Here is a 27,906-nt window from a genome sequence, read left to right on the forward strand (position 1 = left end):
TTTGAGGAACCTCCATACTGCTTTCCAAAGTGGTTGAACAAGATTACACTCCCACTAACAATGCAGTACAGTTCCCTTTTGGCCACATTCCCTCCAACATCTGTTGTTATTAGAGTTCTTAATTATAGTCATTCTAACTGGGGTGAGGTGGAGTCTCAATGTTGTTTTTATTTGTCTTTTTTTTTGGGCTAGAGAGGATGAGCATTTCTTCATGTGTCTATTGACCATTCTTATTTCCTCCTCAGAGAAGATTCTATTGCTTTCTCTTCAGACCTTGTAAATCTTTCGCCTTTTACTAACGCCACTTCTTTTTTATTTTTATTTTTTTTTTTATTTTTTGGAACATACTGTACAGAGGGGTTACAATTACATGGGCAAGATAATGAGTACATTTCTTATCAAGCATTGCAGCCTCTTCCTTTGTTTACCCTTCACATCCTTAAAGCCACTTTTGTAGCTAGGATTTAACTGAATTTTAATTCTAAACTTCCAATGAACCTTTAGGCACTTGGTCTTAGTTTCTTCATACCTACTTTAAATTTACAAAATGTTTTTCTATACATACAGAACACTTGTCCAAGTTACTTAACCTAAAATACAGGTATTAACCTTTAGCATCAGTCAGCTCTTACATGATCAGTGGAATAGTTTCTTAAGATATATTCTATCTCAATAAAGCTTCATGTAGAGAGACAATAATTAGAAAAGATGAAAGCATTAACTACTATTTTATATGCTTAAATGCAAACATGTAATAAAAGCTTTGTTTCAGGGAATTAAGAATAGAGGTAAGTCCAGGAGCAAAGAGCAGTCATGTTTCCCAGTGACAATAATTCCCTTTCTTAAGGTCTTGGGTTTTGCATTGGCAAAGATGTAGGAACAGAAGTTTTTGGATTGTAATTAGAAAGTGAAATCCAGCAGGTCTTCTGGCAAGCCTTCAATATAAGCTAAGAATTTTTTTCTTTGGTAGGTCGATCAAAGACAAAAACAATTGTGTTTTTGAAAGAAATGTCTAGTACACTCCCTAAGCACGTTGGCATTCTGGATTTTCAAACTCATACCTATAAATAAAAGGAAAAAATGGATTGTTGTCCCAGCCATCAGGCAAGGGACTGAGTATTTTCATTTCCAGAGATTTTACCTCACTGTCTTAAAATCTCCTTCAGCCTAATCACATGATACTTCATTGCAAACCAACCTTGTGCACAGAGGCAAAAGACAACAAGTAATTGAAGATTAGGCATCTATCTGTCCACAAATGGGGGAAATTGATTAACCTTCCTAGTTCTGGTGAAAGTCTCATGAGTTAAGAATTTAACAAATGTTTATTGGGTGACTAGTGAAGCAAAATGGTTAGAAGCAGTTTTCTGATTCTACTGTATCTTTGTCAGAAATAAAATGTGAGGCTTAAAATTATACCAGCAAAAGATAAGATGCTACTGGAAAAAATGTTGCAAAGAAACACATAATATTCAGATCAGAACAGAAAATCTCTTATAAACATACACACATACACTCCCACACACACACAAACACGTATAAGAACCTCCCACAAATTGATTAAAGACTACTTTCACTGAATTTTTTTAATTTTTATTTTTACTGGGAAAATACCATACAGAGGGGTTACAATTACATGGGCAAGGTTCACTGAAATTTTTGAAGAGTAAATTTAACTAAGATATAGAGTAGAGATCATTAGCATAGGACTGTTCACTGGAATACTAAAACTGGTTTCTATGTGAGAACTTGTTTAGCCTTTAGCTTCTCCTCTGCCATCTTCCTCTGGACCCCAGAGCGGAGATCTCTTAATTCTCTAAATTGTGGAATAAGGCTTTACAGAGACAATGTAAACACCTGCTGCATAAGAATTAATCAATAAATGTGGAAAGACTGAATAAAATAATATCTAAAAATATTGATAATCTTTTAAAATGCCTAAAACACTCCACTTTGATAATAATATGGTACATTTAAAAAGTATGAAATATTTAATTCATTAAGTATAAGGCTGACAAAGAAGAGAGTCATATTATAGGGAAGGTAAATACAAGATTGACAAAAGAAATATCAGGGCTTTTTCTTAAGTTTTCACTGCATGATATTCTTCCATTGAGGAATGTCAATGAGCTAGATACTAGTAAAATACAATGTGGAAAATAACTATGATTTAAAAATTGACCCATTTTATTACATATAATTCTATGCTAAAAATTTAAATTTTTATTACATTAAGCAATTACTTAAAAAAAAACTTAATAAGAAGTAAAGCTGTGGGGGGTTCCGGAAGATGGCGGAGGAGAAGCTGGAATCTGAACAAGCTCTTGCATAGAAAAGAGTTTCAGAGTTCCAGTGAACAGTCCCAAGCCAGAGAATCACACCAAGTGTGCCATCACAGGACAGAGAGTTAGTCAAGAGAGGGGAAGCCAAGCAGACACATCTGAGCACCTGCCAGCAGCTGCTGCCGCCGCAGGGGCACACCTGAAACACAGTCTGGGACGAAGGAGCCAGATGCAGCGGACAAGCGGATTCTACTCAACACCAGCAAGAACGGACAAGGAGCGGACAACTTCATCCTGCACTTTGCAGACCAGAGAAGACCCAGGATCCAATACTCGGCGTGAGTAGAAGCCCAACTTCCTCACTCCTTCTCTGGGAGCAGAGGAGGGAAGGCCACCCCTCCCCCCCCAGCACCGGTGATCTCCATCTTGGATACCGACAAAGCTCGGAGGAGCGGCTAGCTCCAGCTCAGGCCTTGGAATAAAACGAGTCATTTAGCAGGTCACAAGAACTTAACGGCGAAGTGACCTCACAGACTCAGTTCCATCCAGGGAAAAGTCACCCAGCTCAGGCGCCAGCCATTGGAGTGGCTCTCCTCACCGGGTAACCAGAGCCAGAGGCTGCCCCTCCCTCTAGCAGCCACCACAATCAATTGAAAAACAGAAACCCTGAGAATGGCTCCAGGCTGGGTGCTGTGAGTTTTTTTCACAAAATAGCCCCAGGGAAAAGCTACTGTTTGTAGAAAGGCCTCAACTCTACCCAGAACCTAGCCTCATCACTGCATCCCCCTCTTTGGTGATTCTCAAAGCAGATCACCCTCCCAGTAAACTAACCTGGGAGGGGGATCTCAAAATCTTGGGTAAAGCAGAGCATTTTTCTGCCTGTTCCAACAAACTGACTTAAGAAACCAATCAAGCCACAGGACCTCAAGCTGACCAGAGACTCCAACCAGACTCTAGTTACAGACAAAAGGGAGATACAGGACTCTTCCCACCCCTCCCAAAAAAAAAAAAAAAAATCAAAGAACTTTTTTTTTCTTCTTCTTCTTTTCATTTTTCTTTTTTTTTGTTTTGTTTTTTTTTCATCTTTTGTTACCTTATATATATAAAAAAAATTTTTTTTGCTTTTCTAAAACTTTTATTAATCTTTAATTTTTGCCTCTTCTGAAAAAATAATTGTTTTCCATTAACTTTTTTTTTCTTTCTCCTCTTATAATTTTTATTTTAGGAATACGTGAATGTGTGTTTTCCTTTCTTTTCTTGTCTTCTTTCTCTTTTTCTTTCATTCTTAATTATCTTTTTTGTTTTTTGTCTAGCTCTACTGAATTTCTGATCTTTTCTTCTCACTTTCCTATCCTTTCCATCTTTTCCTCTTTGTTCTTTATATGACTTAACTCTTGTCCTGCACATCCTCAGATAAACCCGTAGTTAACCAGTAGACCCTATCCCCCATTGTGTACACACTTAATCCACAAACTTATTACTCAATTCAAAACCTCTGAGACTTAAATTCATTAATAGCAGTACTACCTCTTTATACCTATATAATATTTTAAGCATTTTTTTTAAAGTCTTTCACATCTCCTCTATGTCCCTCCCTTTCTCTCAACATATTCATATTCCTCTATAAATAGATGGTCTTTTAATCTCTAAAATAACATTAATTTTTACGTTTCTTTTTTCTTTCTGGTCTCTTTTCATTCCCCTTTCCCTTTCTTCTTTTTCTCTCTCTCTCTACTTGCATCCTACCCAACCTATTTCCTGCATTGTGATTAGGACATAGTTAACTCTCCCCACACCAATCTATTCCTATTTTTTACCCACATCTCTCCCTAACCCTAATAATTTCTGGTTTTCCAAATTCTTCTCTGCGGTTCGAAGTCCTTTAACATATAGTTGTTTGATGTCGAATAGATGTATCTGTTGAACTAGATTGTATCTGTAGACTATTGACTGTACAAATGCAAACTTTGGTTGATGGTTGCCTTAAGATAGTGTTCTAGCACAAAACTGGTGCTATCTTCATCTCAAATGGGCAGAGTAAGCCGGAAAAACACAAGAAAAATGGCAAATTCGGGTATCTCAATTCCCAATCCTGATAATCAGGGGTTAGAACAGATAATGAATAATCCAGAGGAGAGTTCCCAAACAGCTCTACAAACACTGCTGGCAAACATGATAAATGAAAAGTTTGACAACGTACAAAGGACTCTGTATGAGCGTGATAGGGAGAGAGAAGAGGCATCCCAGAAGTTTATACAGGAATATCATAAGCGTGAGGAAGCTACTCAAAAACTGATACAGGATTTGCGTGAACAACTTGAGAATACTCAAAGAGAAAGGGAGGAATGGAGTGAGCAGGCTGAGAACACTCAAAGAGATCTGCAGGAATCCCACGAACGGGAGGTAGCTAATCAAAGAGTAATACAGGAATTGAGAGACCAGGTAGAGAACACACAAAGATCACTAAAGGCATTCATGGAATCCATTAACAAAGAGCTGAAGGAAGTCAGGGAGACCACAAAGGGAATGCTGAATGGAACCCAACAGAAGGAATGGGAGCCCAAAGAAATCATAACCAATCAACTAAGCGATTTGAGGACAAACACTGAACACCAAATTAAGGAACTAAAGAAATTCATACAAGACCTAAAACAGAGCTTCAACAAAGAACTTGAAGCCATCAAAGCTGACCAACTAGAAGGAAAAGAGATAAAAAACAAAGTAGAGAGTCTTGACAGCAGGTTAGACCATGCAGAAGATCGAATCTCAGGGATTGAAGACAGCCTAGATATTATAGAGAAAGAACATACAACCATCCAAGACAAGTCCAAGAAATATGATAGATCTATCCAACACCTGGAAGACACCATCAGAAGGCCTAATCTAAGGATAATGGGTGTAGAGGAGCACCTAGAAACAGAAGTTAATGGTCTAGGAAATTTGTTTAACAGGATCCTAGCAGAGAACTTCCCAAACATGCAAAAAGATAGGCCTGTCCAGATACAAGAAGCCTTTAGAAACCCAAATAGACCAGACCAGAATAGGACATCCCACCGCCACATTATAATCCACACAGGATCAACTCAGAACAAGGAAAAGATCCTTAAAGCTGTCAGAGGGAAAAGGGTAATCACTTATAAAGGGAAACCAATTAGAATCATCTCTGATTTCTCAGCAGAGACAATCAAAGCAAGAAGAGCCTGGAATGATGTATGCCATGCCCTAAAAACAAACAACTATCAACCAAGAATACTGTACCCAGCTAAACTCTCCTTCATAACTGAAGACCAAATAAAAACCTTCCATAGCAAAGAAAAATTGAAACAATACATCTCCACCAAACCAGCCCTACAAAAGATTCTTAAAGATGTCCTACACATAGAAAACCAACAAGACCGCAATAAAGGCCAAGAAACTGCACCCAAACTGAGAATCCAAGAACCATAGGAAGAACCCAGTTTTCACAGCCCCCAAGAAGGTAGATAACATGGCAGGAACTCCCAAATACCTCTCAGTCCTATCTCTTAATGTTAACGGACTGAACTCTCCAATTAAGCGACATAGACTGTCTAGTTGGATTAAAAAACAAGACCTTTCTATCTGCTGCCTGCAGGAGTCACATCTTGCCCGTAAAAACAAACACATTTTCAATGTTAAAGGCTGGAACAAAATCTACCAAGCAAACGGACCGCATAAACAGGCGGGAGTTGCAATCCTAATATCAGATAAAATAGACTTCAAATTAAAATTCGTGAAAAGAGATAAAGAAGGTCGCTACATACTAATTAAAGGATCTCTCCTTCAGGAGGATATTACAATTCTAAATATCTATTCGCCAAACAATGGAGCACCCAAATTTATCAAAGAAACACTACTTTCCCTCAAATCCCATATAGATTAAAAGACATTAATTGTTGGGGATTTTAACACACCACTCTCCCCACTAGATAGATCAACTCGGCAAAAACTCAACAGAGAAACCGCAGATCTAAACAGCTGCATAGATCAATTAGACTTAACAGACATTTACCGAACATTTCACCCAGCAGCATCAGAATACACGTTTTTCTCAGCAGCACATGGAACGTTTTCTAAAATAGACCACATTTTAGGCCACAAAGCAAACTTGTCTAAATTCAGAAACATTGAAGTTATACCTTGCATTCTCTCTGACCACAAGGGAATAAAGTTAGAACTCAACACCAAAAGCCACCAAAGAAAGTCTGGTATCACATGGAGGCTGAACAACACACTGCTGAATCATGAGTGGGTCATGGAAGAGATTAGAAAGGAAATTCAAATGTTCATGCTATTCAACAAAAATGAACACACAAAATACCAGCTCCTCTGGGACACAGCAAAGGCAGTACTCAGAGGCAAGTTTATAGCTCTGAGCTCCTACATCAACAAACTGGAGAGATCTGAAACTAACAATTTAATGACACATCTAAACCTCCTTGAAAAAGAGCAGCAAGATAAACCCCAATCCAGTAGACGGAAAGAAATAATCAAAATTAAATCAGAATTAAATGAATTAGAATCCAAAAAAACTATAGAAAGAATCAACAAAACAAAGAGTTGGTTCCTCGAAAAACTTAACAAAATTGACAGACCCTTAGCAAATCTTATCAGAAAAAGAAGAGAACACACCCAAATTAATAAACTCAGAGATGAGAATGGAAACATCACCACGGAAACAAGCAAGATTCAGAACATTATAAGGGAATACTTCTCAAAACTGTATGCTAATAAGTTTGAGAACTTGACAGAAATGGACCTCTTCCTAGCAAATATTGACATGCCAAAACTAAACCAAGATGAGGCAAACTATCTTAACAGGCCCATATCAAGCATTGAAATAGAAACAGCAATAAGAGACCTCCCAGCTAAGAAAAGTCCAGGACCAGATGGTTTCACAGCGGAATTTTACAAGGCCTTCAAAGCAGAGCTCACACTAATTCTCCTCCAACTCTTCAATGAACTTGAAAGAGAAAGCTCACTACCGAACACATTCTATGAAGCCATCATAACCCTCATCCCAAAACCAGGCAGGGACTCATCAAAGAAAGAGAACTATAGACCCATTTCTTTGATGAACATTGATGCAAAACTTCTCAACAAAATTTTGGCCAACCGACTTCAACAATTCATCCAAAAAATCATACACCACGATCAAACAGGATTCATTTCAGGGATGCAAAGCTGGTTCAATATACGCAAATCAATTAATATTATTCATCACATCAACAGGAGCAAGAATAAGAACCACATGGTTATCTCAATAGACGCAGAAAAAGCATTCGACAAGATCCAACACCCCTTTATGATGAAGGTTTTGGAAAAATTAGGAATCCATGGAACATTCCTCAATACAATAAAGTCTGTATATGACAAACCTACAGCCAGCATTATACTCAATGGTGAAAAACTAAAGCAATTTCCTCTTAACTCAGGAACAAGACAAGGATGCCCACTCTCTCCACTCCTCTTCAATCTAGTATTAGAATGCCTAGCTACAGCAATAAGACAAGATGCAGACATAAAGGGGATCCAAATAGGGAAAGAAGAAATAAAACTCTCCCTCTTTGCAGATGACATGATCTTGTATTTAAAGAATCCCATAGACTCCACTCCCAAATTACTCAAGCTGATTCAAAACTTTGGCAAAGTAGCAGGTTATAAAATTAACCCCCAAAAATCAATGGCTTTTCTGTATGCCAACAATGAGAAAACTGTGGCTGAAATTAGGAAAGCAACTCCATTTGTAATAGCCCCACAAAAAATAAAATACCTAGGAATTAACTTACTAAAGAAGTGAAGGACCTCTATGATGAAAACTTTAAAATCTTGAAAAAGGAAATCAACACAGAACTTAAAAAATGGCAAAACCTCCCATGCTCCTGGATTGGAAAGATTAACATCGTGAAAATGGCAATACTTCCCAAGGCTATCTACAAATTCAACGCAATACCTATCAAAATTCCACCCTCATTCTTCAAGGAAATAGAAGAGGCAATCCAAAAATTCATATGGAACAATAAAAGACCCCGAATAGCAAAAACGCTCCTCAACAGAAAGAACACTGCTGGAGGAATATCAATACCAAATTTCAAACTCTACTATAAAGCCATAGTAATCAAAACAGCTTGGTATTGGCATAAGAACAGACCTCAGGACCAATGGAATACAATTGAAAACCCAGAAATGAACCTACAGACCTATAGCCATCTAATCTTCGATAAGGGAGCTAAAACAATAGAATGGAAGACAGACAGCCTCTTCAGTAAATGGTGCTGGCAAAACTGGTTAACTACATGTAGAAAACTAAAGCTAGATCCTTATATATCACCCTGCACCAGAATCAACTCCAAATGGATCAAAGACCTCGAAGTCAAAGCAGACACTCTGAAAACATTACAGGATGGAATAGGAGAAACCCTGGGTCTCCTTGGCTCAGGCCGAAATTTTCTGAATAGAGACCCGGAAACACAACAAATCAAAGAAAGGCTGGACAAATGGGATTGTATAAGGTTGCAGAGCTTCTGCAGGGCAAATGACATAGCTAGCAAGATCAATAGAAAGCCCACGGACTGGGAGAAGATCTTTACTAGCCATACAACGGACAAGGGTCTCATATCTAAAATATACTTGGAACTCAAAAAACTAAACCACCCAACAACAAATCCTCAAAGAAACAACTGCCCAATAAGTAAGTGGGCGAAAGACTTAAAGAGAAGCTTCTCTGAAGAAGAAAGAAGGATGGCCAATAGACACATGAAGAAATGTTCAACATCCCTAGCCATAAAAGAAATGCAAATCAAAACAACATTGAGATATCACCTCACTCCAGTTAGAACAGCAAAAATCAAGAACTCTAACAACAACAGATGCTGGAGGGGATGTGGACAGAAGGAACCTTACTTCATTGTTGGTGGGAATGTAAACTTGTTCAACCACTTTGGAAAGCAGTATGGAGGTTCCTCAAAAGACTTCACATAGAACTCCCCTATGACCCAGCAATCCCACTTTTGGGCATTTACCCAAATGATCACAAACAAGGCCACACTAAAGCTACCAGCACAACTATGTTTATTGCAGCATTATTTACCATAGCTAAGACATGGAACCAACCCAGATGCCCCTCAGTAGATGAATGGATCAAGAAGATGTGGTATATATACACAATGGAATTCTATGCCTCCATCAGAAAGAATGACATTTCCCCATTTGTTAGGAAATGGAAAGGCTTGGAAAAAATTATATTAAGTGAAGTAAGCCAGGCCCAAAGAAACATAGGTCCCATGGTTTCCCTTATTTGCAATATCTAGTATATGTATGAGTCAAGCGGAAAAAGTCAGATAATGTGATGTTAGGAAAACGAAACCTCAAGTATGTATTTTAATGTTTTTGTTTCTTTCATGCATGTGTTTCTAACGCATTTATAAGATTATTTCTTTGTTGCTTTGTATGTCCCTCCCCCACAGTGTAACCCCCGCTTTCACTATATTTGATGTCAGTATAACATGTGGAGGAGATGGGGACAAACAAGTCTTTTAAGGATTCAGGTGGACCTGTTGCAACAATGAGAAGTACAAAATGTCATGTCAAAATCAGCATTACAATGTCGGTGGGGGGGGTATGATTGGGTGGGAGGGAGGGGAGAGGCTGGGGAGGGAGGTGAAGGGTAAACAAAGGAGGAGGCTGCAATGCTTGGTAAGAAATGTATGCATTATCCTGCCCATGTAATTGTAACCCCTCTGTACAGTATGTTCTCAAATAAATTAAAATAAAATTAAAAAAAAAAAAAGAAGTAAAGCTGTGGCTCAAATGGTAGAGCGCTCGCCTTGAGCTGAAGAGCTCAGGAACAGCGCCCAGGCCCAGAGTTCAAGCCCCACAACTGACAAAAACAAACAAAAAATTAAAACTTAATGTATGGACCTTTCAATATCATAGGATGGATTCTAATAGGGATAATTTTTCTTTTTTTTGGGGGGGGGGTGCAGTGGTGGTCCTTCACCCTGGGAGTGGTCGCTATCCCTCAGCTCCTCAGCTCAAGGCTAGTGCTCTACCACTTGAGCCACAGAGCCACTTCCCGCTTTTTTTTTCTGTTTATGTGGTGCTGAGGAATCGAACCCAGGGTCTCATGCATGCAAGGCAAGCACTCTACCACTGAGCCACCTTGCCAGCCTGAAGGATAATTTTTCATGGTGTAAAGTGAGCTTAAGTAATTTGATCCAGTATTTATGCCCTTGTTAGTGATTTTATATTCTACTTGAAGATTTTCAAATGATAACTCTAGAACAAGCATAAAAGTTTCTGTGGGTTTACTAATTGTTCAGATGAAAAACCAAAATATCTTCTAAAACATTCTGAATATTTTATTTCTATATGATTCTGTAGATGAAATATTTCACTAAAACAAGATATCTTAAATGTTCAGGTACAACATATTAGAATTGTTGGTTTTTATTTTTAAACTTCAAGGTTTTATGACATATAATCCATGAGAATTGATACAACTCTCTAAATCATTTGCTTACATGTATTGTTTCATTAAATGCTCTCTTGAAATACATTTAACTTCTTTAGATATGAGAATTCTTTTCATATACAATACGAGAGGACTCTAAAGTAGAAAAAGTCATTACATTTAAAAAAAAAACCAGTAGCCTTTCAATAATCAGTGTTTCATATTATAGCATACACACCCAATGGTGACTGAACCTTCCCTGCCACTCCCTCTCCCCGCCCGGGGGCCTCCCTCTGATACCTGGAATAAACTTTAAGGCATTCTCTAGGTATTCATCCTCTGTGATGGGCTGGCCATTTAACTTCAGCTCCAGAATGAAATCCCGAACAGCCCAGACAAAGTCTGGAAAGAAACTAAATTCATCAGAGTCATCCATTTCATCAGACTTCTTAATGGACTTTGCCCTGATTTGCTCTCTTAGTTCAGTTACATAGCTGAGATCTTAGCTAAGGAATGAAAAGCACAATACATCATAAACAAGTTTCAGATCTCACCTACAAACCAATTGATAATATTCCATTTTGTGTTAGGTACCCTTCCTCAACCAGGAAAACCGAGTTACATAAAGAAACAGGATTAGTACTTTGGAAAGCAGTATGGAAGTTCCTCAAAATACTACACATAGAGCTCCTCTATGACCCAGCAATCCTACTTTTGGGCATTTACCCAAAGGATCACAAACAAGGCCATACTAAGGATACCAGCACAACTCTTTATTGCAGCATTATTTACCATAGCTAAGATATGGAACCAAACCAGATGCCCCTAAGTATATGAATGGATCAAGAAAATGTGATATATATATATATGAATATATATATATATGAATTTTATGCCTCACCTCAGAAAGAGTGACATCGTCCCATTTTTTAGGAGATGGAAACACTAGGAAAAAATTATATGAAGTGAAATAAGCCAGGCCCAAAGAAACATAGGTCCTATGATTTCCTTTATCTGCATCAAATAGTATATGACTAGGACAAGTAGAAAAGGTCAAACGCTATGTACATATAAGATCATGTTAAGCAAAATTAAACCCAAGATAGAGATACAAATATATTTTTTCTTTCTTGCTATTGTTGCTAAAGTATTTAAAATATACTATGTGATTTTTTTTTTGGTTTATTTGTATGATTCTCCCCCACGATATAACCCTTGTTTTCATTGTATTTGATTCCGATGCCCTGCATCTTGTATATACACTTCTCTAATTTGGGGAGGGGAAGGGAAAAACCAAAATGCTTCAACAGGGATACAGGTTGACCCATTTTAACCATGAGATGTAGAAGACACTACGTGGAGGGATAGGGGGAGTGTAGTTCTGAGGGAAGCAGTGGTAGGGGGAAAACAATGGAGGAAGCAACAATGATTAATAGGAAATGTACTCATTACCTTGCTCACCCTCTGTACAGTATCTTTACAATTAAAAACAAAGAATTAACAAAGTAATAAAAGAAGAGCTATAAAATAAAAATAAAAAAAGAAACAGGGTTAGTTATCATTTTCCTAAACTCAATACAGCATGACTATTCTTTTCCTGGAAGGATACTACAGCTGCTCCAGGGCTTGCTGGTTGATGGTTTCCATACTGTTGTAGACAAAGGTGCTGCTGAGTAGAATGGACAAGGCAAAGATCCATGAGTCATTCTTAGGATTACCCTAGAGAGCACATGAGAACAAGGGACAGTGAAGTTTACTTGTGTCATTCTTTCCTTTATTGTTCATTTAGGACTACAGTTGAAATAGAGAATACAGAGAAGACCAAAATTGAAAAACATATCCTAAGTTTTGGGGCTAGGAAGGTGACTCTGTGGTAGAGTACTTGCCTTGCATGAAAGAGTCCCTGGGTTCAATTTCTCAGCACCACATCAGCAGAAAAAGCTGGAAGTGGCATTGTGGCTCAAGTGGTAGAGTGCTTGCCTTGAGCTGAAGAGCTCAGAGACAGCACCCAGGCCCAGAGTTCAAGCCCCATGACAGACCAAAAAAAAGAAAAACAAAAACCTAAGTTTTTACTTCCTATTCATCATTAACAATGATTTTCCTCAGGTCTTGGTTTCGTTCGAGTGAAGGTATTGTCAATGTGCATAAAATAGTTTCTACAGCAACTATATACAGGAGACCACAATATTAAAGAAAAACCATCATCTATACTGTATATAAAAAATGCAACATATGGGCATATATATCCAAGATGATCATCTCTGCCAATAATACACTAAAATTTTATTGTGTGAGAAAAAATTGACCATTTTAATAAATTGAAAAAATGCTTTACACATGTGAGTGTCTCAATGGGATAATACCTGTTGTTTCAATGTGCTTCATTTATTTTAAAAGCTGACAGAAGTAGAGATAAAAAGATCACACACATGGTAAAACTAATAGTAGAAACATGAGAAATATTATAAAGTATAAGCCATACATACGTATCACATAGTCATATCATTTAGCCGAAGCAGTGAGCATGTGTAAAGGGCTGAAACATAGAGCCAGAATCAAGATTCAGGATGAGATGGATCATGAAGTATAAAAAAATAGAACTATGGGGGCTGGGAAGGTGGCTCAGTGGTAGTGTGCTTCCCTTGCATGCCTGAGACCCTGGGTTCGATTCCTCAACACCACATAAGCAGAAAGAAAAAAGCCTGAAGTGGCGCTATGGCTCAAGTGGTAGAGCGCTAGCCTTGAGCTGAAGAGCTGAGGGACAGCGCCCAGGCCCAGAGTTCAGGCCCCACTACCGGACCCCCCCCTCAAAAAAATAGAACTATGTATTACTCAATTCCCACCAAGTTACAGAGGAAGTGAGTAATTCTAGACAAAAAGCAATTTATACTACGATATTAGATTCAAACTCCTCTTGGATTCATAAGTGAGTGCTGAGATGTCCATACCCTTAGGAAATGGCCTCTGACCCATATACCTAAATTATATGGCCACTTTTGGACATCTATAGCACCTGTACTTGTTATACAAAATGTGTGTGGGCTCCTGAATTAGGTCTTTCCCTTTCACTGATGGTTCTATAGAATATAGGATAGAGACGTAGACTTGACATCTTAAGTGAATATTTACTACATTGTATCATACTTTCAGCTGCAAATAAAATTTCACCATAACAAAGACAACAAACTGAAAGAACTCTCAATATCCAAAGATGGAACAAAGCAAAAACAAGGTATAGGGACCAGAGTCCAGCTCAGTGGTAAGCATATAACTAGTATGTATGCAAGGCTCTTTTTGTTCAATCCCCAATACCTTGCAGAAAAGCATAAATGAAAGCATAAATAGACTTTCTTTTATACTAACATGACTGCATAAATGAGCAAGTGTCTGAGTAGAGGAAAACCCTTCCTTACAGAAGATATAGATGCAACCTGTGTCACAGGTAGAGTTTAATATCACTAACATCTCACATTAAGATATCTATAATAGGTTGAGGTTGTAACACAATTATAGAACACTGTCAAGGATGCACAAAACCCTAACTTTGAAGCCCAAGAGTAATAAAAAATAAAGGAAGAATGGGCTAGACCTAGTGATCCAATTCCAAAAAACAGAGTCAGAAAAAGGAAAGTATTTTTTTGTCTGTGTTTCTTTTTCTTATTTTTTTTTAATTTTAATTTTATTTTTTTTGTGAACATACTGTACAGAGGGGTTACAATTACATGGGCACGATAATGCGTACATTTCTTATCGAGCATTGCAGCCTCCTCCTTTGTTTACCCTTCACATCCCTTCCCAGCTTCCCCCCCACCCCTCCCCACCCCCGCACCAAAGTTGTAAATTTCGTTTTCGAAATGACAACTTGTACTTTTCATTGTTGCAACAGGTCTACCTGTATCCTTAAACGACTTGTTTTTCCCCATCTCCTCCACAAATTATACCGACATCAAATATAGTGAAAGCAGCGGTTATACTGTGGGGGAGGGACATACAAAGCAACAAAGAAATAATCTTATAAATGCATTAGAAACAAATGCAAGATTGAAAAAAAACATTGAAATACATATCTAATGGTTCATTTTCCTAACATCACATTATCTGACCTTTTCTGCTTAACTCATACATATACTAGATATTGCAAATAAAGGAAACCAGGGGACCTATGTTTCTTTGCGTCGGACTTACTTCACTTAATATAATTTTTTCCAAGTCTTTCCATTTCCTAACAAATGGGGCAATGTCATTCTTTCTGATGGAGGCTTAGAATTCCATTGTGTACATATGCCACATTTTCTTGATCTATTCATCTACTGAGGGGCATCTGGGTTGGTTCCATATCTTAGCTATGATAAATAATGCTGCAATAAACATAGTTGTACTGGTAGCTTTAGTGTGGTCTTTTTTGTAAACATTAGGGTAAATGCCAAAAAGTGGGATTGCTGGGTCATAGGGAAGCTCTATGTGGAGTCTTTTGAGGAACCTCCATACTGCTTTCCAAAGTAGTTGAACAAGTTTACACTCCCACCAACAATGAACTAAGGTTACCTTCTGTCCACATCCCCTCCAGCATCTGTTGTTGTTAGAGTTCTTGATTATAGCCATTCTAACTGGGGTGAGGTGGTATCTCAATGTTGTTTGATTTGCATTTCTTTTATGGCTAGGGAGGTTGAGCATTTCTTCATGTGTCTATTGGCCATCCTTCTTTCTTCTTCAGAGAGTTGATTCTGGTGCAGGGTGATATATAAGGCTCTAGCTTTAGTTTTCTACAAGTAGTTAACCAATTTTGCCAGCACTATTTACCGAAGTGGCTGTCTTTCTTCCATTCATTTTTTTTAGCTCCCTTATCGAAGATTAGATGGCTATAAGTCTGTAGTTTCATTTCTGGGTTTTCAATTCTATTCCATTGGTCCTGAGGTCTGTTCTTATGCCAATACCAAGCTCTTTTGATTACTATGACTTATAGTAGAGTTTGAAATTTGGTATTGATATTCCTCCAGCAGTGCTCTTCCCATTGAGAAAATTTTTGATATTCGGGGTCTTTTATTGTTCCATATGAATTTTTGGATTGCCTCTTCTATTTCCTTGAATAATGAGGGTGGAATTTTGATAGGTATCCCTTTGAATTTGTAGATAGCCTTGGGAAGTATTGCCATTTTCACAATGTTAATCTTTCCAATCCAGGCGCATGGGAGGTTTTGCCATTTTCTAAGTTCTGTTTTGATTTCCTGTTTCAAGATTTTAAAGTTTTCATCATAGAAGTCCTTCACTTCTTTGGTTAAGTTAATTCCTAGGTATTTAATTTTTTGTGGGGCTATTACAGATGGAGTTACTTTCCTAATTTCAGCCACACTTTTCTCATTGTTGTCATACAGAAAAGCCATTGATTTTGAGGGGTTAATTTTATACCCTGCTACTTTGCCAAAGTTTTGAATCAGCTTGAGTAATTTGGATGTGGAGTCTATGGGATTCTTTAAATACAAGATCATGTCATCTGCAAAGAGGGAGAGTTTTATTTCTTTTCCATATTTGGATCCCCTTTATATTTGCATCTTGTCTTATTGCTGTAGCTAGACATTATAATACTAGATTGAAGAGAAGTGCAGAGAGTGGACATCCTTGTCTTGTTCCTGAGTTAAGAGGAAATGGCTTTAGTTTTTCACCATTAAGTATAATGTGGCTGTAGGTTTGTCATATACAGCCTTTATTGTATTGAGGAATCTTTCATGGATTCGTAATTTTTCCAAAACCTTCATCAGAAAGGGGTGTTGGATCTTGTCGAATGCTTTTTCTGCATCTATTGAGATAACCATGTGGTTCTTATTCTTGCTCCTGTTGATGTGATGAATAATATTAATTGATTTGCATATATTGAACCAGCTTTGCATTCCTGAAATGAATCCTGTTTGATAGTGGTGTATGATTTTTTGGATGAATTGTTGAAGTCGATTGGCCAAAATTTTGTTGAGAAGTTTTGCATCAATGTTCATCAAAGTAATGGGTCTATAGTTCTCTTTCTTTGATGAGTCCCTGCCTGGTTTTGGGATGAGGGTTATGATGGCTTCATAGAATGTGTTCGGTAGTGAACTTCCTCTTTCAATTTCATTGAAGAGTTGGAGGAGTATTGGTGTGAGCTCTGTTTAAAGGCCTTGTAGAATTCCGCTGTAAAACCATCTGGTCCTGGACTTTTCTTAGCTGGGAGGTCTCTTATTGCTGTTTCTATTTCAATGCTTGATATGGGCCTGTTAAGCTGGTTTAACACATCTTGGTTTAGTTTTGGCCTGTCAATATTTGCTAGGAAATGGTCCACTTCTGTCAAGTTCTCAAACTTATTAGCAAAAAGTTTTGAGAAGTATTCCCTTATAATGTGCTGAATCTTGGTTGTTTCCGTGGTGATGTTTCCATTCTCATCTCTGAGTTTATTTGGGTGTGTTCTCTTCTTTTTCTGATAAGATTTGCTAAGGGTCTGTCAATTTTGTTAAGTTTTTCGAAGAACCAACTCTTTGTTTTGTTGATTCTTTCTATAGTTTTTTTGGATTCTAATTCATTTAATTCTGATTTAATTTTGATTATTTCTTTCCGTCTACTGGATTGGGGTTTATCTTGCTGCTCTTTTTCAAGGAGGTTTAGATGTGTCATTAAATTGTTGGTTTCAGATCTCTCCAATTCGTTGATATAGGAGCTCAGAGCTATAAACTTGCCTCTGAGTACTGCCTTTGCTGTGTCCCAGAGGAGCTGGTAATTTGTGTGCTCATATTTATTGAATAACATGAACATTTGAATTTCCTTTCTAATCTCTTCCATGACCCACTTGTGATTCAGCAGTGTGTTGTTCAGCCTCCATGTGATACCAGACTTTCTTTGGTGGCTTTTGGTGTTGAGTCCTAATTTTATTCCCTTGTGGTCTGAGAGAATGCAAGGTATAACTTCAATAATTCTGAATTTGGACAAGTTTGCTTTGTGGCCTATAATGTGCTCTATTTTAGAAAATATTCCATGTGCTGCTGAGAAAAACATGTATTCTGATGCTGCTGGGTGAAATGTTCGGTACATGTCTGTTAAATCTAGTTGATCTATGCAGCTGTTTAGATCTGCGGTTTCTCTGTTGAGTTTTTGCAGAGTTGATCTATCTAGTGCAGAGAGTGGTATGTTAAAATCCCCAACAATTAATGTCTTTGGATCTATGTGGGATTTGAGGGAAAGTAGTGTTTCTTGGATAAATTTGCTTGCTCCATCGTTTGAGGAATAGATATTTAGAATTGTAATATATTCCTGAAGGAGAGATCCCTTAATTAGTATGTAGCGACCTTCTTTATCTCTTCTCATGAATTTTAATTTGAAGTCTATTTTATCTGATATTAGGATTGCAACTCCTGCCTGTTTATGGGGGCCATTTGCTTGGTAGATTTTGTTCCAGCCTTTAACATTGAAAATGTGTTTGCTTTTATGGGCAAGATGTGACTCCTGAAGGCAGCAGATCGAAGGATCTTGTTTTTTAATCCAACTAGACAATCTATGTCCCATAATTGGAGAGTTAAGTCCGTTAATGTTGAAAGATAGGACTGAGAGGTACTTGGGAGTTCCTGCCATGTTATCCACCTTCTTGGGGGCTGCAAAAACTGGGTTCTTCCTATGGTTCCTGGATTCTCAGTTTGGTTGCAGTTTCCTGGCCTTTATTGTGGTCTTGTTGGTTTTCTATGTGTAGGACATCTTTAAGAAACTTTTGTAGGGCTGGTTTGGTGGAGATGTATTGTTTCAATTTTTCTTTGCTATGGAAGGTTTTTATTTGGTCTTCAGTTATGAAGGAGAGTTTACCTGGGTACAGTATTCTTGGTTGATCATTGTTTGTTTTTAGGGCATGGCATACATCATTCCAGGCTCTTCTTGCTTTGATTGTCTCTGCTGAGAAATCAGAGATGATTCTAATTGGTTTCCCTTTATAAGTGATTACCCTTTTCTCTCTGACAGCTTTAAGGATCTTTTCCTTGTTCTGAGTTGATCCTGTGTGGATTATATTGTGACAGTGGAATGTCCTATTCTGGTCTGGTCTATTTGGGGTTCTAAAAGATTCCTGTATCTGAATAGGCCTATCTTTTTGCATGTTTGGGAAGTTCTCTGCTAGGATCCTGTTAAACAAATTTCCTAGACCATTAACTTCTGTTTCTAGGTGCTCCTCTACACCCATTTTCTTAGATTAGGCCTTCTGATGGTGTCTTCCAAGTGTTGGATAGATCTATCATATTTCTTGAACTTGTCTTGGATGGTTGTATGTTCTTTCTCTATAATATCTAGGCTGTCTTCAATCCCTGAGATTCGATCTTCTGCATGGTCTAACCTGCTGTCGAGATTTTCTACTTTGTTTTTTATTTCTTTTCCTTGTAATTGGTCAGCTTTGATGGCTTCAAATTCTTTGTTGAAGCTTTGTTTTAGATCTTGTATGAACTTCTTTACTTTCTTAATTTGGTGTTCAGTGTTTATTCTCAAATCACTTAGTTGATTGGTTATGATTTCCTTGGACTCCCATTCCTTCTGTTGGGTTCCATTCAGCATTCCCTTTGTGTTCTCCCTGACTTCCTTCAGCTCTTTGTTAATGGATTCCATGAATGCCTTTAGTGATCTTTGTGTATTCTCTTCCTGCTCTCTCAATTCCTGTATTACTCTTTGCTTAGCTTCCTCCCATTCATATGATTCCTGTAGTTCTCTTTGAGTGTTCTCAGCCTGCTCACGCCATTCCTGCCTTTCTCTTTGAGTATTCTCAAGCTGCTCACGCAAATCCTGTATCAATTTTTGAATAGCTTCCTCAAGCTTATAATATTCCTCTATAAACTTTTGGATTGCCTCCTCTCTCTCCCTATCACGCTCATACAGAGTCCTTTGTGTGTTTTCAATCTTTTCATTTATCATGTTTGCCAGCAGTGTTTGTAGACCTATTTGGGAACTCTCCTCTGGATTATTCATTATCTGTCTGTCCCCTGATTATCAAGAGTGGGAGTTGAGATACCCGGACTTGCCATTTTTCTTGTGTTTTTCCAGCTTACTCTGACCATTTGAGATGAAAATAGCATCGGTTTTGTGCTAGAACACTATCTTAAGGCAAGCATCAACCAAAGTCCGAATTTGCACACTCAATAGTCTACAGGTACAATCTAGTTCAACAGATACATCTATTCAACATGAAACAACTATATATTAATGGGCTACAAACCGCAAAGAAGAACTTGGAAAACCAGTACTTATTAGGGTTAGGGAGAGATGTGGGTAAAAAATGGGAATAGAGTGATTTGGGAAGGCACAGGGAGAGTTAACTAAGTCCTAATCTCAAAGCAGGAAATAGGTTGGGTAAGATGAAAGTAGAGAGAGAGAAAAAAAGAAGAAAGACAAAGGGAAAAGTAAAGAGACCAGAAAAAATAGAAAAGTAAAAATTAATAATAGTATGTAGAATCGAAAACAATCTATTTAGAGAAGAACGTGAATATAATGAGAGAAGGGGAGGGATAGAAAGGAGATGTGAAAAATTTTTAAATAAAAATGCTTAAAATATTATATACGTATAAAGAGGTAGTACTGCTATTAAGGAATTTAAGTCTCAGAGGTTTTGAATTGGGTAATAAATTTGTGGATTAAGTGTGTACACAATGGGGGATAGGGTCTAATAGTCAACTACGGGTTTATCTGATGATGTGCAGGACAACAATTAAGTCACATAAAGAAGAACGAAAGAGAGGAAAAGGTGAAAAGGAAAGAAAGGAAGAAAAAAAGATCAGAAGTTCAGTAGAGCTAAACAAAAAAAAAAAGATAATTTTACATAAAAGAGACAGAAAACAAAAAAAAAAAATAAAGAAAAATGCACACACACATGTATCCCTAAAATAAAAATTATAAGAGGGAAAAAAAGTTACTGGAAAACAATTTTTTTCAAAAATGGCAAAAATTAAAGATTAGAAAAAGTTTTAGAAAAGAAAAAAAATTTTTATATAAGGTACCAAAAAAAAAAAAAATGAAGAAGAAAAAGAAGAAAATAGTTCTTTGATTTTTTTGGGAAGGGTGGGAAAAATCCTGTATCTCCCTTGTGTCCGTAACTAGCCTCTTGTTGGAGTCTCTGGTCTGCTTGTGGTCCTGTGGCTTGGTTGGTTTCTTAAGTCAGTTTGTTCGAACAGGCAGAAAAATGCTCTGCTTTACCCAGGATTTTGCCATGCTCCTCGCAGGCTAGTTCAATGGGAGGCAGATCTGCTTTGAGTATCACAAAAGAGGGAGACACTGTGATGAGGCTAGTTTCTGGGTAGAGTTGAGGCCTTTCAACAAACAGTAGCTTTTCCCGGGGGCTGGTTTGTAAGAAACTCACAGAGCTCAGCCTGGAGCCATTCTCTGGGTTTCTGTTTACTGAATTTCAATTGATTGTCGAGGCTGCTAAAGGGAGGGGCAGCCTCTGGCTCTGATTCCACAGTGAAGAAAGCCACTCCTAGGGCTGGCTTCCCGAGCTGGGTGACTTTTCCCAGGGTGGAGCTGAGTCTGGCAGGTTACGCCATTAAGTTCTTGTGACCTGCTAAATGACTCCTTTTATTCCAAGGCCTGAGTTGGAGCTAGCAGCTCCTCCGAGCTTTGTCTGTATCCAAGATAGAGATCTCCGGTACTGGGGGGGAAGGGTGGCCTTCCCTCCTCTGCTCCCTGCGAAGGAGTGAGGACCTCAGGCTTCTACTCACGCCTAGTCTTGGTTCCTGGGTCGTCTCTGGTCTGCGAACTGCAGGATGAAGATGTCCGCTCCTTGTCGGTTCTTGCTGGTGTTGAGTAGAATCCGCTAGCCTACTGTGTCTGGCTCCTTTGTCCCTGATTCTCTGTTATTCAGGTATGGCATCTGTGGCCGCCACCACCACCACCGCTTCCGCTGCGGCGGTGGCGGCTGCTGGTAAGAGCTCAGAGCTGTCTCCTTGCCTGGATATTCCCTCTATGGCCTAACTCTCTGACCTATGATGGCACACTTGGTGTGATTCTCTGGCTTAGGATTGTTCACTGGAACTCTAAAACTGCTTTCTATGCGAGAGCTTGTTCAGCCTTCAGCTTCTCCTCCACGATCTTCCCGGAACTATCAGGAAAGTTTTTTTAAGAGTAATAATACAGCTGGGCGCTGGTGGCTCACGCCTGTAATCCTAGCTACACAGGAGGCTGAGATCTGAGGATCGCGGTTCAAAGCCAGCCCGGGCAGGAGAGACCGTGAGACTCCTATCTCCAATAAACCACCAGAAAACCGGAAGTGGCGCTGTAGCTCAAGTGGTAGAGTGCTCGCCTTGAGCTGAAGAGCTGAGGGACAGCGCCCAGGCCCAGAGTTCAAGCCCCCCAACAGACAAAAAAAAAAAAAGAATAATAATACAACAAAATATTAGAGTTTATCACAGTAATACAAAGAAATAATTTAGCCTCAATTCATAACTGGATTTGAAGTTTAGGGAACTGAAGTAAGCAGTGGATATTTAATTAAGGTGATACATGGTAAGTTAAAAAAACCCAACCAAGGAGAATTCTCCATGATTTTGATTTACCATCTCCACATCACCCAGACCCTCAGTGTCCAGAAGGACCAAGGAAAAATTTGGTTTCGTTGGGTGAGTCACACACCAGATCCAGATGCCTGTTGTTTGAGGCCTCACTGTTCTGCCCACAGGGAAACCTGTAACCAAAGGAAAAAAAATAATATGGGTGTGTTTTAAGTTCTGAGAACCTAATATTGTGATATAAGATAATGAGCTAATAGAGATGATGTAAAATACAAAGAAGGGAGCCTTCATAAGCAGAGGATTAATAGAACTAGGGTCAGATTTTCTGGAAATCAAGGACCAAATAAAATGACCTTATTTAAGAAAATCACCCACACTGATCAAGATCCATGAGAATTGATACAACTCTTTAAATCATTTGCTCACATGTACTGTTTCATTAAATGCTCTCTTGAAATATTTAACTTCTTTAGATTTGAGAATTCTTTTCATATACAATACTAGAGGACTATAAAGTATAAGAAGCGTCATTACATTTTTTTAAAAAACCAGTAGCCTTTCAATAATCAGTGTATCTTATTATAGCATACACACCCATTGGTGACTGACCTTCCCTGCCACACCCCTTCCCCGCCCGGGGCCTCCCTCTGATACCTGGAATAAACTTTAAGGCATTATCTAGATATTCATCCTCTGTGATGGGCTGCCCATTTAACTCCAGCTCCAGAATGAAATCCCAAACAGCCCAAAGTCTGGAAGGAAACACACAAATTCATCAGTCATCCATTTCATCAGACTTCTTAGTGGACTTTGCCCTGATTAGCTCTCTTAGTTCAGTTACATAGCTGAGATCTTAGCTAAGGAATGAAAAGCACAAAACATCATAAACAAGTTTCAGATCTCACCTACAAACCCATTGATAATATTCCATTTTGTGTTAGGTACCCTTCCTCAACCAGGAAAACCGAGTTACATAAAGAAACACGGTTAACACTTTGGAAAGCAGTATGGAAGTTCCTCAAAAGACTACACATACAACTCCCTATGACCCAGCAATCCCACTTTTGGGTATTTACCCAAAGGATCACAAACAAGGCCATACTAAGGATACCAGCACAACTCTTTATTGCAGCATTATTTACCATAGCTAAGATATGGAACCAAACCAGATGCCCCTCAGTAGATGAATGGATCAAGAAAATGAGATACATACATATATATATATATATGAATTTTATGCCTCCCCTCAGAAAGAATGGCATCGACCCATTTATTATTTATTAGATGATGGAAAGACTTGGAAAAAATTATATGAAGTGAAGTAAGCCAGGCCCAAAGAAACATAGGTCCCATGGTTTCCCTTATCTGCATCAAATAGTATATGTCTAGGACAAGCAGAAAAGGTCAAACGCTATGTACATATGACCATATAAGATCATGTTAAGCAAAATGAATCCCAAGATAGTGATACAAATATGTTTTTTCTTTCTTGCTATAGTTGTTAACATATTTAAATATACGATGTGATATTTTGAGTTTCTTTGTATGTTCCTCCCCCACGGTATAACCCTTGTTTTCATTGTATTTGATTCCGATGCCCTGCATCTTGTATATACACTTCTCTAATTTGGGGAGGGGAAGGGAAAAACCAAAATGCTTCAATAAGGATACAGGTTGACCCATTTTAACCATGAGATGTAGAAGACACTACGTTGAAAAATGAACTTTACAATTTAGGTGGCGGGATAGGGGGAGTGTAGTTGTGAGGGAAACAGTGATGGGGGAAAACAATGGAGGAGGCAACAATGATTAATAGGAAATGTACTCATTACCTTGCTCACCTTTTGTACAGTATCTTTACAATTAAAAACAAAGAATTAACAAAGTAATAAAAGAAGAGCTATAAAATAAAAATAAAAAAAGAAACAGGGTTAGTTATCATTTTCCTAAACTCAATACAGCATGACTATTCTTTTCCTGGAAGGATACTACAGCTGCTCCAGGGCTTGCTGGTTGATGGTTTCCATACTGTTGTAGACAAAGGTGCTGCTGAGTAGAATGGACAAGGCAAAGATCCATGAGTCATTCTTAGGATTACCCTAGAGAGCACATGAGAACAAGGGACAGTGAAGTTTACTTGTGTCATTCTTTCCTTTATTGTTCATTTAGGACTACAGTTGAAATAGAGAATACAGAGAAGACCAAAATTGAAAAACATATCCTAAGTTTTGGGGCTAGGAAGGTGACTCTGTGGTAGAGTACTTGCCTTGCATGAAAGAGTCCCTGGGTTCAATTTCTCAGCACCACATCAGCAGAAAAAGCTGGAAGTGGCATTGTGGCTCAAGTGGTAGAGTGCTTGCCTTGAGCTGAAGAGCTCAGAGACAGCACCCAGGCCCAGAGTTCAAGCCCCATGACCACCAAAAAAAAACCAAAAACAAAAACCTAATTTTTTACTTCCTTTTCATCATTCACAGTGATTTTCCTCAGGTCTTGGTTTCCTTCAAGTGAAGGTATTGTCAATGTGCATAAAATAGATTCTACAGCAACTATATACAGGAGACCACAATATTAAAGAAAAACCATCATCTATACTGTATATAAAAAATGCAACATATGGGCATATATATCCAAGATGATCATCTCTGCCAATAATACACTAAGATTTTATTGTGTGAGAAAAAATTGACCATTTTAATAAATTGAAAAAATGCTTTACACATGTGAGTGTCTCAATGGGATAATACCTATTGTTTCAATGTGCTTCATTTATTTAAAAAGTTGACAGAAGTAGAGATTAAAAGATCATACACATGGTAAAACTAATGGAAGACACATGAGAAATATTATAAAGTATAAGCCATACATATGTATCACACAGTCATATCATTTGACCAAAGCAGTGAGCATGTGTAAAAGGCTGAAAGATAGAGCCAGAATCAAGATTCAGGATGAGATTGATCATGAAGTATAAAAAAATAGAACTATGGGGGCTGGGAAGGTGGCTCAGTGGTAGAGCGCTTTCCTTGCATACCTGTGTCACAGGTAGAGTTTAATATCACTACCATCTCACACTAAGATATCTCTAATAGGTTGAGGTCGAAGCACAATTGTAGAACACTGTCTAGGATGCACAAAACCCTGACTTTGATGCCCAAGAGTAATAGAAAAAGGAAGAATGGGCTAGACCTAGTGACCCACTTCCACAAAACAGAGTCAGAAAAAGGAAAGTTTTTTTAAGAATAATAATACAACAAAATATTAGAGTTTATCAGAGTAATGCAAAGAAACAATTTAGCCTCAATTCATAACTGGATTTGTAGTTTAGGGAACTGAAGTAAGCAGTGGATATTTAATTAAGGTGATACATGGTAAGTTAAAAAAAAACCACCAAAGGAGAATTCTCCATGATTTTGATTTACCTTCTCCACATCACCCAGACCCTCAGTGTCCAGAAGGACCAAGGAAAAATTTGGTATTGATGGGTGAGTCATACACCACATCCAGTTGCCTTTTGTTTGAGGCCTCACTGTTCTGCTCACAGGGAAACCTGCAACCAAAGGGAAAAAAAATAATATGGGTGTGTTTTAAGTTCTAAGAATCTAATATTGTGAGATATTATAAGATAATGAGCTAATAGAGATGATGTAAAATATAAAGAAGGGAGCCTTCATAAGCAGAGGATTAATAGAACTAGGGAGAGATTTTCTGGAAATCAAGGACCAAATAAAATGACATTATTTAAGAAAATCACCCACACTGATCAAGATGCACTCCATTCATAAAGTGTTTTTTGAATGGCAGTGTCTTTGTACAATGACTTGAAGATAAGAAAAATGAAAAGAAATAAAATGAGGGGGGCAGGGACCAGGCCTGGGGATCCGGAGCCTAAGCAACACAACCAACTCCTCCCAACTAAAATCAGAAGCTGAGCATATGCCTCAGCAGAGGGGAGAGACACACGGAACTTCATCCCCTGGGAAGCACGCCTGTGACAACCAAAGACCCGGGGGCTCAGGCCAAGGGAAGCTCAAACCCCACCAAAATCTGACACATATATTCTAGGTTGGAAATTGGACAACACAGGCCACCAGCACCTGATAGTAGGCAGGAGCTCAGGCTGGTAAGGTGGCTCAGCACTAGAGTGCTTTTCTTGGGTGCATGAGGCTCTGGATCTGATTCCTCAGCACCACATAAGCAGAAAGGGCCAGAAGTGGTGCTGTGGCTCAAATGGTAGGGTGTCAGCCTTGAGCTGAAGAGCTGAGGGACAGCGCCCAAGCCCAGAGTTCAAGACCACAACCGGCCAAAAAAAAAAAAAAACCATCAGGAGCCCATAGCAGACTCCAGCATCTGGGAGAGTGCATCCAGCACATCCAATCTGGCCAAGAGCACCTGTAGGAGTAAACTGGAGCAGTCTAGGCTGCTCAACCCTTCCAAAGTCGGGAACTGCCAGTGATCTACAACAGAGAGCCGAGAACCCTATATGGGTCAGACCAGCAGCTGGAGGTTGGCCCCCAATAGAACCAAGATCAGGTACATACTCTCTCTACAAATACAGAAACAGCAACCAAGCAAAGATAGACACCTATTGACCAAAACAAAATTTCAGATTAGTCTCCAATATCCTTGAATCCCCATGTGAAAAACACAGACAAAAATTACAAGGTTTATCAACACCCAGGATAGCAAGCTATCCCCAGTACCCAGCAGCCACCCAGGAGAGAACCCCAGTGGGAGCAAAGCAGGAATGGAAGACAAAAGCTACATCCAAGAGATGCTGGAGGCAATGACCCAAGAAATAAAGCCAGAAATAGACCAGAAATTGAAAAAACACAGGGTCGAAATATCGAAAGAGATGTTGGATATCAAACACGAGGGACATGCAACGATACAGGCAGTACATACCTCCTTAAGAGGTGAGATCAATACTTGAGAACCAACATCGAATCCATAAATGAGTCCATTTCCTCCATGCAAACCACAATGGAAGCTAGAGTTAACAGAGTGAATGAAATGGAATGTAGGGTGTCAGATACAGAAGACAGAATACACCAACTGGACCAAAAAATGACAGATATGGGGAAATCACTTATATTATGCCTAAGGGAAATTCAAGAGCAAGCAGATAATTCCAAGAAATTTAACCTTCATATAATTGGAGTGGACGAATTTGAGGAATATCAAAGCAAGGGAATGCAACACCTATTCAACAAAATAATCAGTGAAAAATTTCCCCATCTCAAAAAAGGACATCTTACCTACATAACAGAAGCATATAGAACACCTAATGAGCAACAGGAGAAACACTTCTAGACACAAGATAGTAACAATGATAGATCTGAATAATAAGGAAACAATCTTGCATGCAGCAAAAATGAAGAAGGAACTATACTACAATGGGAAAAAATTAGAATCACTGCAGATCTCTCCACACAAACACTGAATGTAAGAAAGGCCTGGGAAAGTACCATACGAGCCCTGAGACGCAATAACTGCCAACCCAGATTGATATACCCAGCAAAGCTAGCATTCACATTTGATGGAGAACTGAAAATTTTTGATAGCAAAGAAAAACTAAATGAATACATAAACATTTAGCCAGCATTACAAAGAATACGAAGAGGGGGAACACAACCTGAAGAAAGCAACCAGAAACGGGAACCTGCACCCA

General features: G+C 38.5%; 1 pseudogene; it reads right to left on the reverse strand.

Annotated features, from left to right (window-relative positions):
- The window catches only part of LOC122108660, an 87,055-nt pseudogene that overhangs the window by 46,675 nt on the left and 12,474 nt on the right, over positions 1–27,906 (reverse strand).

Source organism: Dipodomys spectabilis, unplaced genomic scaffold (genome assembly GCF_019054845.1).
Source record: "Dipodomys spectabilis isolate Male_0828 unplaced genomic scaffold, ASM1905484v1 ptg000002l, whole genome shotgun sequence".
In the NCBI taxonomy this organism is placed as follows: Eukaryota; Metazoa; Chordata; class Mammalia; order Rodentia; family Heteromyidae; genus Dipodomys; species Dipodomys spectabilis.